Source organism: Meriones unguiculatus, chromosome 1 (assembly GCF_030254825.1).
Source record: "Meriones unguiculatus strain TT.TT164.6M chromosome 1, Bangor_MerUng_6.1, whole genome shotgun sequence".
Classification (NCBI taxonomy): domain Eukaryota; kingdom Metazoa; phylum Chordata; class Mammalia; order Rodentia; family Muridae; genus Meriones; species Meriones unguiculatus.
The window spans coordinates 162,080,789-162,096,766 of record NC_083349.1 but is presented as its reverse complement, the minus strand read 5'-3'; the positions used below and the strand labels follow the sequence as shown (position 1 = coordinate 162,096,766).

Below are 15,978 nucleotides of genomic sequence, written 5' to 3'. Positions count from 1 at the left end.
GAATGGGGAAGAGTCATATCACAAGATTTACCTGTGAGAACTCTATGCTTGACTTGGCTTTGGTGGAAAATGTCAGCCAATAAAATAGGGAAGTCCAGCATTGAGTGGACTTAGCACGGCAGATATTGGGACAAGATGTGTGTGTGTGTGTGTGTGTGTGTGTGTTGTGTGAATATAGTACAGATTAATAGAGGGTGGATTTGGGTAGTAGTAAGACTGGAGGAAGAAGAGAGGTACACAAGGAAAATTCTAAGCCTTTTTAAATTTAATTTGTAACATTTTAATAATTTCACTATGAGAGCTGTATTTATGCCATTTATACCTCTCCCTCATTCTTCTCCAATTCCTTTCCTTCCTTCCTTCCTCCATCATTCCCTCCCTCCCTCTTGAATTTATAACCTCTTGTTCTTTAATTAGTATTATTATAGATGTGTACATGCATGCACACACACATGCACACATATGCAGCCTGATGAATCCATTTAGTGTTCTAGGACTACAATTTGTGACTTCACAACCTATCAGAGGCTCCTCCCCAGAGAAGACTGGTTTTCCATTTCCAGGAAGCTGGTAATTTCATCTAGTTTTTCTTTACAGTTTTTGCCTGTTGAAAAAAAAGAAAAAGAAAAAGCTTTTCTGATGAGGGATGAATGATACACTTTCCTGGGGCAATAAGGATAAGATTTAGAATGTAATTAGGGTAGGGCCTTGTGAGATTTTTCTCTATCCACATCGGTAAGTCAACTGCCGTCATGTTTAGGTCTTGTTCAGGTCATCAAGTGTTTATGATCTCGTGGAGGCAGTTTCCCTGTCATATAGAGAAAACATCATCTCACAGCAGATGCCCTGGTGCTCCAGCTTCTGCAACCAATCTACTCTATCTTCTATGATGTGTTTTCCCTGGACCTTAGGTATTGGGGTTGTATTGTTTGTAGATGCAGCAGTTGGCATTGGGTACACAGCAGCCTGGAGTTTGAGAAATTGAGATCTGTAATAATCTCTGTCCTATTTTTGTCTCTATCTCTGTGACAAATACCATAACTAGAACTAAATGGGGAGGGGGTTAGTGTTTATTTGGCTTACACATTATAGTCTCTCATCAAAGGAAGCGAAGACAGGAACTTAAGGCGAGAAAATGGACTTAGGAACTGAAGCAGAGACCATGAAACAAAGCTGCAGTCTCTTGCTCTCTGTGGGTTGCTAGGTCACCTTTTTTACATACACTGAAGCGCCTGTCCAGAGGTGGCGCTGTCCAGAGTGGGCTGAGTCCTCTCACAGAGTTCACAGCCATGCCCATGGGAAAATCTGGTGACAGCAGTTCCTCAGCTGAGGTTCCCTCTTCCAGGTGACTCTGGTTTGTGTCAAATTTACACAAGCTAACCCAGAGCACTTTTTATCTGCTGCAAAAAGCTTTTGTTTTATCTGTTGTTGTGTGATGAGGGGGTGAGCAGTTAACCCATCTGTGTGTATACTGCTAAGTGTTTAGAAATGCAGTTAGAAATTACACTGGTTTAGGGAAGGTGGCAGGAGTAGGTTCTCCTCTAGGTCCATGACCTTGCCAGACATGGGTAGTTGGGCTGGTTTACAGCACCAGGCATAAATTTCTTCCTCTTACGATCTATTAGACAACTATTGGTCAGACCTAAGCTCTAAATGCCCTGACTGCACACTTTGAAACACCTTACCATCTGTTATGGTTGTGGGTGCAACTGTAGGGTAGGGCTGTTGGTTTCTTTTCTCTCACATAGCAGCTTACACAGTACCTTCAGATATTGTCGAAGCCTTCAGAAAGAGGCGTCCAGGTCCATTCCGAGTCATTTCCTCCATGTCAGACACAGGCTCTTATCTTCAGGTTCTGGAGCAACTAAAGGTAAAAGCAATAGCCTACACTAGCTGAGGAGTATCTTCAATTTCCCCGACAAACAACTCAAATGGAGATTTCCATGCCTGGCACTGGGGCATTTGTTAGGTAGTTTTCAGCTCCTGTGGGGAGCATTGCTACCCCATATGGTATTCGTCCACTCTCTCTCTCTGTCTGTCTTACGTTCTACACGCATGCACACGCACGCACGCACGCACGCACGCACGCACACACATGCTATGTGTTTTAAATAAACATAAAATGTTTCCCTAAACCTCCTGTTGTTATCATCCCACTTCCTTCCCAGTCCCTCTCTGCTGCCCTCCCTTTCCCCTTAGCAGTCAAATTCCCTCATTTTCCTATTTCTGCCTTCACAGCCCCTGTGCTCTACTGTCCTCTTCTCTGGGGCTCCTTCTCTCTTCCCTGACCACATTCCCTTTTGACTTTCCTGGATTCTGAGGTTATTCCAGGTTTTAGATTTATCTAATATTCAGTGGTGACTGAGTGACACATTTTGAGTCTCAGTGGTCTGTGCTTCTGTTTGAAGCTAAAGGCACTGATGTTGAATGTCTGGAGGAATTCTGAGAGGTTACTTCCTAAGGAGGGACCCTAACACTTGAGTTGGTTTCCCAGATCACATCTAAAAGCCCATGCTGAAATGCTTTCCTTCATTCTTTTGACCTGAATTAGATGATCAGCCCTTCCAGACTCAAATATGGTAGAGGCTAACAGAACTGAATTACTGATGCCAACCCCAAAACACTCCATCAGTTTTAGAACTGAATGAGTGCCCATCTCCCCCAGACAAAGTTCTAAAAGAAAACTCTGCTAATGCCAGGAACAGAAAAAAGCAGTAAATTTATCTATGTCAAACTCCCAATGATCACACTGACCCCGCAAGCACAAAAAAGAAACATTTAATCTCTCAACTAGGTCCCTGAGAAAGGTTTGATAGAAGTCACATTTGCTTGGGGGTTTTCAACACTGAAAAAAAAAATAGTAGGTAAAAAAGAATATTCTGACAGAGGGAAAAGTACTCAAGATCCAGAGGCCAATGCAGAGCGGCCTGATTAGGCTCTTCTGATTAGGCTTTTCTCTTCATCCCCTATGATCCACATGTTCTGCTTTGGAATTATTTTTATAACAGTGTCTTTATCCATTACATTTAAGTTTATTGCCATGTTTTGATTTTCATTCTAACTACTTTTAACAGTGATAAAAAGGAAAGAATGTGTGTGTGTGTGTGTGTGTGTGTGTGTGTGTGTGCGTGTGTGTGTTGCACGGTAAGTGACTGAACATAACCACTTTCCCTACAGCTCTTTCTCCCATGGCTCAATTTTTTATACAAATGACTAGCACAACAGCTGTTCATTACAGTTTGGGGAACTTGAGAAACTTATTTAACCTCTCTGCCCCTCAATTTTTCCATCTTGGAAATGATGGATAATGGTACCTTTGCTGCAGGCTCGTTGTTAAATTTGAATACTGTAACACATGTGAAGTACCCCATAGACTGTACTCTTTACCAAAACCAGAACTGTTATTAGTCTGGCGATTATAATTATTATTGAAAACCAAGGGAAAATAAATCAAGAGGAGCACTTTCATGGACCTTTTGTGGAAGACAAAATTGTAAGCAGATGAAGCAGCAAGGAGCTAGCCTTCTAAACAGGCTGAGCACAGGGACTCTCAGACCCTCTGTTGTACATGGCATAATCCATCAACTGTTTTTGTCAAGGATAAAAATGCCACAAAAGCCAAAAGACAGAAAATTAGCTCTATCACCCAAATATGCAGGCTACTCTGCCTTGCTTGTTTCTACAGCATCTCACTGAAACCTAGAATAATTTCATGAAGAGGTATCCCATTTGCAGACAGGCCAAAGGTCCAGAATGTCCAAAGCCACACAACTTGTAAGCTGAAGCTCCTGACTCTAGACTCTTCTGTAATGTGACTGTGAGTTTTCTGAGGTGGTTCTCATATTGGACCACAAGATTAGCAGGGTCAATATAAAGGTGACTTGGAAACTTGCTAAAAGTGGAAGTTCTGAAGTATCTCTAGATTTTTTTTCTTTTCTTTTTTTTTTTTTTTTTTTTTTTTGTTCTTGATTTTTGTTGGTTTGCTTGTTTGTTTGTTCTCAAAACAGGGTTTTTCTGTGTAGCTTTGGCTGTCCTGGACTCACTGTGTAGACGAGGCTGGCCTTGAACTCACAGAGATCCACCTGCCTCTGCCTCCCTGAGTGCTGGGATTGCAGGGGTGCACCACCATACCCATCTCTATCTAGATTTTCTATTAAGTTTAGATTTATTGGCTCTATATATATTAAAGTCAGGCCCAACAAAAGAAATGGAATGCAATGAAGGTGATACCAGAGGATGAAAGCTCCTTTCAAAAGGGCAGGTGTTAGCAGGAGCACAATAGGAAAGAAGGGTCACATTTGGGGAATGCTCTATGAGGAAGAACAGTGCATGGGTTAGTGGTGAGTGTCAATTTATAAGAGTTTTTCTTTTAGTCTCTAGTGTGGTCAGGGTTTTTAAACACTGTTAATGCATTAGGGCCATTGGGAGAGCCCACTCTGTCCAGAAACAGACTTTATAGCTAGTTACACACAGGTCTTCATCCTCTATGAAGCATAAAGAGAACAGCAGGGAGCACAGGGTAGTTCTTGAGTACCTGGGTGTGGCCATTTTTTCTGTTACCTGGCTTCCTTCCCACAGTCCCCCGCTTTGATGAAGAACAGTAAGGCTCGGAAGATTCACACAGGCCATGCCTTGCCACAAAACCACCACAGCAGGCCACGGACATGAGAAGAATCATCATGTATCACAATATGCAAATCAGTTCTATGTGCCAATCCCTAAAGGAAAAATTAAACTTTGCTTACTTTTGAACGGATATTTCCAGGGACACCCTATGCCACTGTGTTCCCTCATTACGTGGATGGATTCCCACCATTTGAACTTTGATCTTCACCTGTGCTCCTGATCCCTGTTCCTAAGCTTTTGGTCCCATGATCCTCTTCTGTATCTAGCCTTGGTTCCTCTGGAATTGCTGCTGGGGCTGGTCTCTTTGGTACCCAGGAAGCATCTGAATTTATTCTTCAAGCACTGCCTCAACTCTGTGTCTGGTCCTACTGAGGAGATCTCTGACATTCAGGTCTCACTGACCTGAGACACTGACCAGTTGCTGGAAGGGACAGCCACTTTTGACAGTGATAACCTAGCTGGTTTGGATATTAGAATTTCTGATAACAAGCTACCATCTGCTCTGAATTCTCTTCCTAGTCTCATTTAAATTCTTCTTTACCTGCTGTGACTCTAGTGTTAGGGCCTGACCCATCTTCTTTTTTTCTTGAGGCATAATTTGTCTTACTTCTGAGATTCTCCCTGGGGAACAATCTGATCTTGTCCCTTCTCTGTTTCTGGCTGCAAAACATCCATCTCAGTGCCACAGATGCTTATTAGCTTACCCCAATTCACACCACCAACTAGGACAAGGTCCTAGAGGGAAATAAATGTAGAGATAGGAAGAACTGAACCCCAATATAAGAAATACTTTTCTGCCATCCTATTTCTTTTAAATACCCAGATATGGAGGCATAGGTCAGAAAGAACATTTTACATTGTGATTTGGAACTGGAGAGAACACTGCAAAGTCATTTTCTATCTAAAGATCCTAGACATAACTACATTTGGGGTTCTCCTTCCTTTTTTCGTAAGGTGATATTGATTGCAATTGGAAAGACAGATATGAAAGAGGCATTACTTCAGAGTGATTTTAAATTAGTTCGAGAGTTGGAGACAGCCTATTGTAAATCTCTTGATTCTAGAAATTCATGGCATGTAAATTACAGTCTGTTGATTTGAAGATACAAGGATACAGTGATGGGAAGTGTGAATAATCATGATTATCCTGCTAGCTAACACAAGCTGAGCAGGTGCTACTTCCTGTTGACATGTTACTGTAACAACTCCAGGAATCTCTCCACCTCTTTCTGAAAAGGTTTTGAAACTTTTATGGGGAACAAATAACTGAGCATAAATGTAAGGCTTCCACTACGGAAAGTTCCTGGCCACACAGAAAGGCCCTTTCAACATGAAATTACCTTCAACTATTAACTAATGTTAGGAACGGGGTCTTCAGCTCTATAGGCTAATACACACACACACACACACACACACACACACATCAAAGTTAATTAAATTTGGAAGTGCTGATTCAGGCTAAATACAAGTAAATAAATAAATAACGAAATACATTACAAAAGAACTGATGAGTAAGTCAGAATCACAATTTATCAATTTACAGTAAGAAATTGCTGTCAAACAAAATAGAATTTTGTGTCATCCTGACCAGGACATTCACTCTTTATAGCCAGCTTTGCAAGAAAGTCAAAAGATCATTAGGAGGCTTTGGTGAGCTGGAGCGCTGGACACAGTTACTGTTGATTTATCTCGGGTCATGTTAGCCTATCACACTGATTTCCAGATGGGGCTCATCTTCCCAGAGGGGCAGGAGTCAGCTGGCAACGGACAGGATTCACTCTGCCAAAGCCTGCCACAGCAGCTCTCAATGTGCTTCACTCAGTTTTAGACAGTTCTGATTATTTAAATATAAACCCTTATGTTAATTCCATCTCTGCAGACCAGAATTCTCTAGGCTGCTCTCGCGTTCTGCATTGCTTACAAACTAAGGCCATGCTTAATGTAAAAATACGATTAAAAATTCAAAATAATATTTTACGGTGTAAAAATTACACAGGATTTACATGTCATTGTTCATAAATAGTCCTAAGGGATTGCAGCTATGTCTGTTAATTAGGACTGTCTGCAGCTTCTTTGGAGCCATCGTGGCAATGAGGCAAACCAAGAGCTGTTCCAGCTGGTGCCTTGCAGCCAAGCTACTGACCCGTTATTTTGATTTTATAATTTATCTTTCATGGAGTAATTTTATTTCTTATTTCCTAGAGAATGTTACATAGTGAAGTCCACCTCCATCCAAGTTTCCTCATTTTATGGGCATGTTTTGATTAAAATCTAGAGACAGAATATAAATTCCTTTGATCATAGAGATATAGAAGGTGCCATTTATTGAATAGACATTATGTGCTAAGAGTCTCTTGTTCAGCTCTCAGAATTACCCTGTGTGCTATTTTACGAGGGCTGTTTTTAAGGATGCGGACAATATGCAGCAGCAGTTGTGATTTTTCTTAGGTTTTCACTTATTATCAGCAGGGCTGGCACTTAAACCACCCTGTCTAATGAGAGCACCTGCATTTCTCCACTTTCCTGCTCTATCGCCTTCTCACATTAACTAAACCAAAAAGATATTAGGGAGGTAGAATCATTTTTCATGGGAAACTAAAAATAATCTCAGGTGTGGATTATGATCCTCTTTGTCTAGTTTCCCATTCTTTAGTGTCCTACTTCTGTACAAATACAGATGTAAGACAAGCATTTTTTTAGAATCTTGCACAAGATCAAGCTAGTCAACACTCCAGCAAGGATAAGGGCGGTGTCCCAAGAGCCCCACCCCTTGCTGAGGAGCTACTGACAGTCCATAGCTTTTGATGGAGGCAGAACCAGTTCTCAATTAGGGTGTGGCTTGGCTCCCCATGATGACCATGCTCAGATGGGTGACTCCACACCTATAAGTATATGGACCGATCAAATTGGACTTGGTGGGTTATTTACAAAGAAAAGGAAGGAGAACACAAATTTCGGAGGGTGGAGAAGTTACAGATAGATGTAGGAAGAGTGAAGGGGAGGAATGAGGGGTAAATATGACCAACATGCATTGTATAACATTCTGAAAGAATTAATAAGATATTGTAAAACAACAGCTGAGTGTTAACAAGCACTGGATATGTAGTGGTGACTGGGGACGTAACAGCCTGACAAGGTGGCACAGGTGGGTTCAGATACAGTCAACTGTAATTACTACCTGGGACTCAGGATCAGGGTTTCCAGGTTTCCTGGGTTTTCAGAAGATGTTAGAGGGCCAAGGTTTTTCTCTACTAAATTATCTAGAATTTAACACACACCTCTCTATAGAGCAAACTATGAGTCATGAGCTGTTGGGCTGTGACCTCTGGAGTACACCTGGAATCCAGCACCTCCTTCTCTGAAAGCCACATACTGTCCACACATACGGTCACTACAAGAGTCTCTAGACACACAGGTGGGTTCGTTGTTCCTTCTAGAGACATCTAAGGACACAGGGACAAGAAGTCACATGTGAAGCTTTAATTGCAAACAGCCCCATTGGTGCTAAACTTCACCATAAACCTAAAACCTTCTGGGCTCCATCAGGGTACCACTGCTGTGTTAAAATATGTTCTACCTTTTAATTTTGTCCACCAGTTTTGACATGTGCCACCTGATCAAGCTAACATTCCCTACTGCCTTCTTCAGCCTATTGGGTATACACCAAGTTGAAGAAATTATTAGCTTAATCTGGTTTAAAATCTCCCATTGGAGATCTTGAATTTCCTAATAAGGTTCCTAATAAAGCCCATCCTAGGAACAAAAACAGTCTCTGTCTGCCTTGTCTGAAAGCCACACAAGAGGCCCAACTGCTCGTTTCCCTGCTCAGTTACTTAAACTATTTTGACAAAAAAATTACTAAAGCAGATTGAGCTGAAATGAATCTATTTTTTATACCTATTGAAGCAGAACTCAAAACCTTAGCCCAAACTTACTTAAAATTTCATTCCTTGTGGAACTCTACCAGGATGTTTTTGTTTGTTTGTTTGTTTTTGAGAATGATGTTTCAAAAATCCAATGTGGAGATGTAATAAGCTTGATCAGACTCTCTTCCTTGGTTCCCAAAGAGGTCACTTCCCTTCAGGCTATCTCTGAGATAAGGTGGAACAGCCACAACTAACTTTGGGCCCACCCTGGAAAATGCACAATCACTGCTGACCCTTGGAGCACAGCTCCCTCAGATACAATCTCTGGATGCACGGCGAGGAATAGGTATTCCTTGAATATTCATGGAGTAAGTTGTAAATGAGTTCTAAACTTTCTTTACTACAGTCATTTGTGTATTTCAAGCTGAAGTCAAAAGCTAAGCCAACATTCATCAGATATGTTTGCATAAGTGACTAGGGTTGCTTAGAAGTAACTATGATAAATTTCCTGAGTTAGTTATTTCTCTTTATGATGCGGATTTCTAAAACATAAAAACTGTCCTAAACATATGGAACCCAACCAGATGGGAAAAATTAAACTGAATTTAAAATTAAATTTAACTTAAACTGAATTTAAAACTCACATTTCTTTTAAAAATAAGCATTTCTGTAGGAATGAAACAAAATGTATTTTGGGGAAAAAAGCATATTGCCCTTGGATTGGCAAAACTGTCAACTATCATCCAGACCACCAACAGCCTGGAACAGAGGTCAATGAATGGCACAGTATTGCACATACTGCAATAGTCCAAATATTTGAAGATGGATGAGAAAAGGTGTATTTGTATTGGGGGATGTAGTTCTGGACTTAGTCCTCACACAACAGTCTTACTCTAGAGTCACATGTAAGAACTATGACTTCTTGCAACATCTGTGTTTTACTCAGAAGTCCAGTAGACAAATATTTCAAAAGTGCTGTCCCAGTGCACTTTGATTACCTCCCCCCCACACACAACTGCTCTTTTCTCGTTTTCATAGGAGCCTAAAATTGCTTAAGGATGAGCAGCAGAAATACTGCCAGAGGTGGGATTGTGAATGGTGGCTACAGCCGGCCAATAGCACATGCTGGAGTTCTGGAAGTCATTCTTTGATGCCTCCCTATCCTCAGCCACTTATATCCAGCTGAACAACTCCAGAACTCATTACCTTCCCTTCCCTCCCCAACACCCTGGCCCTTCCACCCCTAGTCAGCTCTGAACACCTTCCGTTGATTGACACAACCAAAAGTTGTTCTCCCACATTCCCCCTTTTTATACATGACCACAAGTCTCATACACAAACTAAAGCATTTCTACAGCCTGCGTCTCTCCTGTCCATCCTCACCGGAATCTCGGGACTTCCAGAAAATACAGTTGTAGGGCCTTTGTTTACATTGAAAACATTTCTTCTACACCTTGATCTTCACCTAAATAATGCATTCTCTCTCTTCAGAATGACATGCAAGCATGGCTTCCTGAAACATATCATTGTGGGAAAAAAACAGGAGCCTGACAAGTGGTCGAATGTGCTTTCTTTAGGAAATCTTTCTCTTTTTAGCAGTAGTGGTTGGTGGATGAGTTTGCAGAAGTGCCACTAACATGAAGGGGACCAGAGTGCCTAGGCTGCAAGTCTGGATATTGCCTTATGAATTTTTCAAAGTTTCTGACCGTCTCACTGCCTGTTTCCTTGTCTATAGAATGACATGAGAAGTGGATAACTTCATCTTAAAACACTGAGATTATATGAATGAACACAAAGGAACTCCTTAGAGCAGCATCTCGCACATGGCTTTGACATTGCTACAGTGCACACACTGAATACACACTGAACTACACACTGAGCTTCAGCACACACCCTGAACTACAGGACATATACTCAGCCACAGCACATGCACTGAGCTAAAGCAGACCTCCCCCCCCACACACACACACTGAAGTATATAGTACATGCATGGCCCCAAAGCCATAACAAATCCCCTCCTATAAAAAGTGAGGTTTGCCCTGTATATTTTCCTGCCACTGTCCTGTGTCCTTCACAATGAAGAGGGTGGGCCTCATCAGTGGGGATTTTCACCTACTCTTCTTTGAGATTTGTGAATGCTACCCTCTGCCAGTGATGACTCACCTGTACTCAACAAAATCAGCTGAGTTCCAAATATCTTAGCTCACCAGCTGTTAGCTCAGTTGTAAGTGGTTATTTCTTCTGAGTAATTTGTTTTTATCAGAAAAGTAGGAACAAAGCACAGACCGGATGTACCTAATTCACTCTAACAGGACACTTACGTGATGGGCAGGGCCCTCCTTAGTCGGCGGCTGTAAGAATGACAAAATGTCTGTTGTTGATGGAGTGCTTACAATGTGCGGGGAGCTGCTTGTAAACATAATCTAATTTAAGTTTCTATAAATTTATGTTATATACTTTACTCCATAGAAGATGGGAATAAAGGTGTGATAGCTTAAATAATTGGGTTAAAATCGTGAACTATTTTTTTTTCCAGCTCTTGTGTAAGAAATCAACAAAGCAAGCTTCGGATAAGGAGAATGTACAGAGAGCAACAAATGGGCTCACCAGCCTGTGGGAGGCACTGAGGTACTTGCAAATAGTGATGAGACGCAGACTTACGGGCAGGATCTAGTGCCGACCAGCAGTGTTAGGTATGTCCCAGGGTCCTCTTTGTTCCTACTAGTCCTGGTATTCTTCTGCAGGATGAAGTCAGGGACAAGGATGTCGGTACTATGGATCTCCCTTTGCACGTGTCTTTTCATTTCTCTAGAGTGTGACATAGAATAGGCTCCCAAGGAAACATTGTTAAGTGGCCTTAGTTGTGACATAGCCCCAAAGTCATGTCCTAGACATCAGTGAATCAAAGGGTATTGGTATTGAAAAAAAGAAAAGGTCATATTAGAAAAAAAGCCAATTAAAATTTTAATGTCCTTTGTGCTTAATAGTTCTTATTTGTGAATTCTTTCTTCTACAAAATGGTTTAAACTCTGATGTTGACTCTCATAAAGCTTTGAATTGCTTTTCACAGGCAGCTTTCCCATGGCTGCTCTGCTGGTACCACTATCAGAACTTCAAATGCCATCACAGAAATGTGGATCTAAATCACCTTACACGTTTAGCTCTGTTATTTCCATGTTTGTGGTGAGGGAATAAAAATATTCATGAAAAGAGGGCCTTTTGAATCTGTGTTGACTCACTCACTGGCCCAGAAGTTCCGTTGATTAAATGTTTCTCAGGGTCAAACTCTGCTTGAATGGAGGCTAAAACCAGCAGCTCTCTATGGAAAATCTTCCTCTAGCTACACTTCTCTCTGGATCTACAGATATAAAATCTTAACAACCACCTACCTGAATTCCAGGTGCAAAGGTGGTGCTAATTGCTGTGATGTGCGCACCTCTGAAGATAGCTTGGCTCAGTGGTGGCTTTGTGCAGGCAGCTTCACTTGAAGATCACAGAAGAGTGATCACAGTGATGAGCCAGTCTGGAAGTGCTGGTAGAAGACTTACTGAACTAATGAGTTTACTTAAAGAGACCGCAGAATCCCAGACTATACCAATGTGTCAATATGTTGTAAGACTCAAGTTTTAACTGTTTCTGTATTGCTTAAGTGTGATTCAGCAAACTCTCACTGAGACTCTGAACCCGACACCTGAGGCTTGCTCTTGATGTCAGTGTGCGCTGTGCTTCCCACGATTCTGGGAGCGATTGTTACATTTGTGGACGATGGCATTCTGCAATCATGAATGCAAACACTGTTTAGAGCTTAAGTGTCTTGGTCACCGTCAGGGCGGCTTTAGATTTTGGCTCTGATGACTCATTGTTTGTGCCATGGTTGGACTCTGTGGAAGTCCAAATAAGCACCACACAGCACCCTTCTGGCATCCAGGAAGCAATGAGTGCATTCTCTCTGTTGTGTCTGTGGAGATTTCGTTCTGTCCTTTAATTCTCGCCATGTATGATGCCCTCTGCTGAGCCATTTAACCTTGAAAAATAACAAACCCTGCAGGCCAAAGCTTACTCGTCTATTAAAAAAAAAAAGAAAAAGAAAATTAAATTATACCGACCTCTTAGATTTGTTGGTGAGACTAAATCATGTGACCAGGAACCAGGCAATTGACACAAAGCTAATAAATACTAGCTCTTATTATCCTACCATGTGACGAATTCAATGAGGAAAAACCGAACTGAAGAAAATTATAGGTATATTGTGAATTTATAAAAACAAGGTCTTGTAATAAAGGGTTTTGTATGAACCACAAACAATTTGGTGAAACAGTATTAACATTTTCTAGGGGCAAAGTACATTATTGTAATTGTTTTTTTTTTTTCTATTTCACTAGTAATTTTTGTTCTTTACAATTTCAATAGATGTACACTATGTATTCTGGTCACCCCCGAACTCATTCTGTTTTCTTCCCACCCCTAACAGCACCCCACCTCCCTACACATTTCTATCCTATATTTATTAGTCAGGGTTTGTAGTGTGCCACAGAGTTTAACTAGGGTTGGAATTAACCATAAGACCCTGGGTGGGAGGCTCACTGCTGGGCACACAGTTGGATACCATACCTTCCCCTTGTCCAATATCTGTTAGTTACCAGTAGATCAGCAATAAGTGGGAGTGCCCCATGAATCCCCTGCCCCTTTGTACTGACGGTTAAGGGGACCAGACTTCCATGTGCTAGCATAGAGAGATGCTGCAAGTTCATGACTGCCTTGTCTGTGTCATGTTTAGAAAATGGCATTTCACAGCCCTTCTTCCTCTCCTTTAGTTCCTACATTCACTCAATCTCCTTTTCCCAATGCTCCCTTAGCCTTATGAGAACGTTATAAATGTCATCTTTAGGGTTAAACCTCCAACTACCTTTTACTTTCAATATCTTGTACAGCCATGGGTCTTTGCATTGACCTCCATTCAATGCAAGAGAGTCTTCTCTGACTGAAGGTGAGAGTAACCTCTTCCTGTGGGTACAGAGACACATATTTAGGAGGTAGTTTTGATGTCATGTTTCCCAGAGTCTATGCTACGTTTGGTCATGAGTTTTGGAGCAGGCTTTCAGGACTACACATGGATTCCTGGATATATAGCAAGTGCCAAGACCAGTTAGAGAGTAGCTAGTTATCCCTGTAGCAGTCATACCACTATTGCAACAATGAACACATCTTCCTAGCAAGCAGTATTATAGTTCAAAGAGTTCACTGTTGGGTTAGACCATCACTGTCTCTACACAGTAGCAGCCAGATTAGTGTTATCTGGCACCATGAGAGCAAGTGAGCCAGCAGAAAGGAATCTTCCAGCCCACTCCTAGATCGATTTCTCTACATTTCAAATCCAACATATAGGGTGAGTGCACAGCAACAGGATCTTATCAACTAGCTCTGATGGGTTAACAGGAGGAATGGCAAAAGTCTGCATTTGGGGGGTCATCTCTGACCAACAAATACTATGGAAGTAACCCACAGTTGGCACAGGAGTTTTTGTTTAGCGATCTATTACTTCTAGGACCAGTATTATCTGGCCTGGCAAGACATCTACCTTAAAACTCTCTTTTATGTTTTCAATTGGGTTACCAAATAAGAGGTTACTGAACAGTTTTCTTACAGCCCCATTTTACTCTGCTTGGCTTCCCTTATTCTGTTGGCTTATTATAACCTTCTAATGCTTCCTATTTTATGTTTCCCCATATGAAACGCTATTTTAGTGTTTGCATGTACAAACACACACACACATTCATGGCACACAGGTTAACCCATCCAGGGTCCAGACCACCCGCCTGGATTGAAAATAAGCTAGCAAAATGTGCTCTAAGAACATATTTACTTTGTTTTTCTTTTCTCCCCCCACCTCTTTTTCTACTGGAATGAAAATAATCTGAGAAGGTGAAGAGCTACTTGATTGATTGGTGTGGTGGTTTGAATAACAATGTATACTAAGTCTCATATATTTGAAAGCTTAGCCATTAAGAAGTGGCAATATTTGAGAAGGATTAGGAGATTTGGCCTTGTTGGAGGAAGTGTGTCACTGGGGGTAAGCTTTGATGTTTCAAAAGCCTACACCAGGCCCAGTACCACTCTCGAGACTAGCAGATCGGGTATGTAGTGCCCAGAGACTTCTCCAGTGCCATGAGTGCTGCCATTTCCCTGCCATGATGACTAAACCTCTGAATCGGTAATCAAGCCATCAGTTAAAGGCTTTCTTTTATAAGAGTTGGCTTGACCATGGTTTCTCTTCACATAAATAGAACACTAAAACAACTGACGTTCCTACAATTCAAGAGTCTATTATGGCCCAGTTGAAGGAAATCAAATAATAACATACTCATGATAATTACATTTTCATCTATCTCTTCTGTAGATCAGCTGCCCCTTCCTTTGCTCTCTTTTCCAACTGTCCTATTACGGTGGTTAATTCAGTAGAATTCCCACAGGAGGGAAGAATAGATGATTTTGCCCACGACTGCATCCCTCATATCTAAGTTGTACTTCAGACAGTAAATACAACTTCAGAGAATAAATAAATGAATACTTTTCTGAGTTTCTGGTGATCCCTCTGTGGAAGCGGTTGGTTATCCAAGTTCTTTATTGCTCCAGGTCACGTTGTCCATAAAGCATTGAATAAAATTTTTCAAATTGCCATAGCATCAAAGTAGAAGATAAAAGAGCCTTAAGCTCTCTCAGGTCAGGAGTGCTGAGAAGGTCATCCTTTCCTCCATTCCTCTCTAAAAATTTCTCACTTACCTTTCCTTTCCTGTACACTTTTTTTTTTCTACACCATTTCCTCATCTTAAACTGAATGCTCAACTTTTACTAGGTCTCAAATATTCGTAACCTCAAGGTCATATGTAGCAAACAAAAAGGGTTGACATTAATAGAGTTGGACTACAACCCCACATCATATAGCAAATTATAAGCATGTGGTAGAAATCCCTAGCTCAGAGGGTTTTTGTCATTGTCACCAGGAGTCAGACCTCCTGTTGATATTCTGGGCCCTTCTCTCTCCTTAAATATTCATGTTTGTTTTTTTTTCTCCAGTTTGCCTCTTTCTTTCCCAACTCCTGCATTCTCTCACCAATGTCATGAGCAAAACATATCAGCTACCTATATGTGACTCCCAGCAGCCTCATCATTATCACCCAGTGTTGCTGGGCCTCACACAGAGTCAAAATTATGCCAAGAACAATTACGCAGTGGGCTAGGAAAGGAGCCCTCTTTTCCTCAAATACTTGCAATATTTTCTGTTGGCTTGGCAGTTTTGTTTGTTTGCCTTCCTGCTGGCTGTTTTAATACTCTCTCAACATGGCTAAAGCAACAGCTAATGATCTTCATTTGTTTCTGTCAAAGAGAGATATTTCATATTTCCATGCCAATCTGTTTAGAGTCTTGTGTTGTTTCATGTCCATCTGATGAGTGAGGAAGTCCAAAGTGAAAGTATTCCCCAAGGTCC

The 15,978-nt window shown here is 41.3% G+C and overlaps 1 long non-coding RNA gene across 1 annotated transcript; it reads right to left on the bottom strand.

Moving 5' to 3' along the window:
- Window positions 1-404: 404 nt before the first annotated feature.
- Window positions 405-12,030, bottom strand: LOC132652256 (uncharacterized). Its single transcript, XR_009589726.1, has 4 exons — window positions 11,882-12,030; window positions 11,154-11,230; window positions 1,764-1,864; window positions 405-604 (listed from the first exon to the last, which is right to left on the bottom strand). It is a non-coding gene; the product is annotated as an uncharacterized LOC132652256 (long non-coding RNA).
- Between the last annotated feature and the right edge of the window lie 3,948 nt (window positions 12,031-15,978).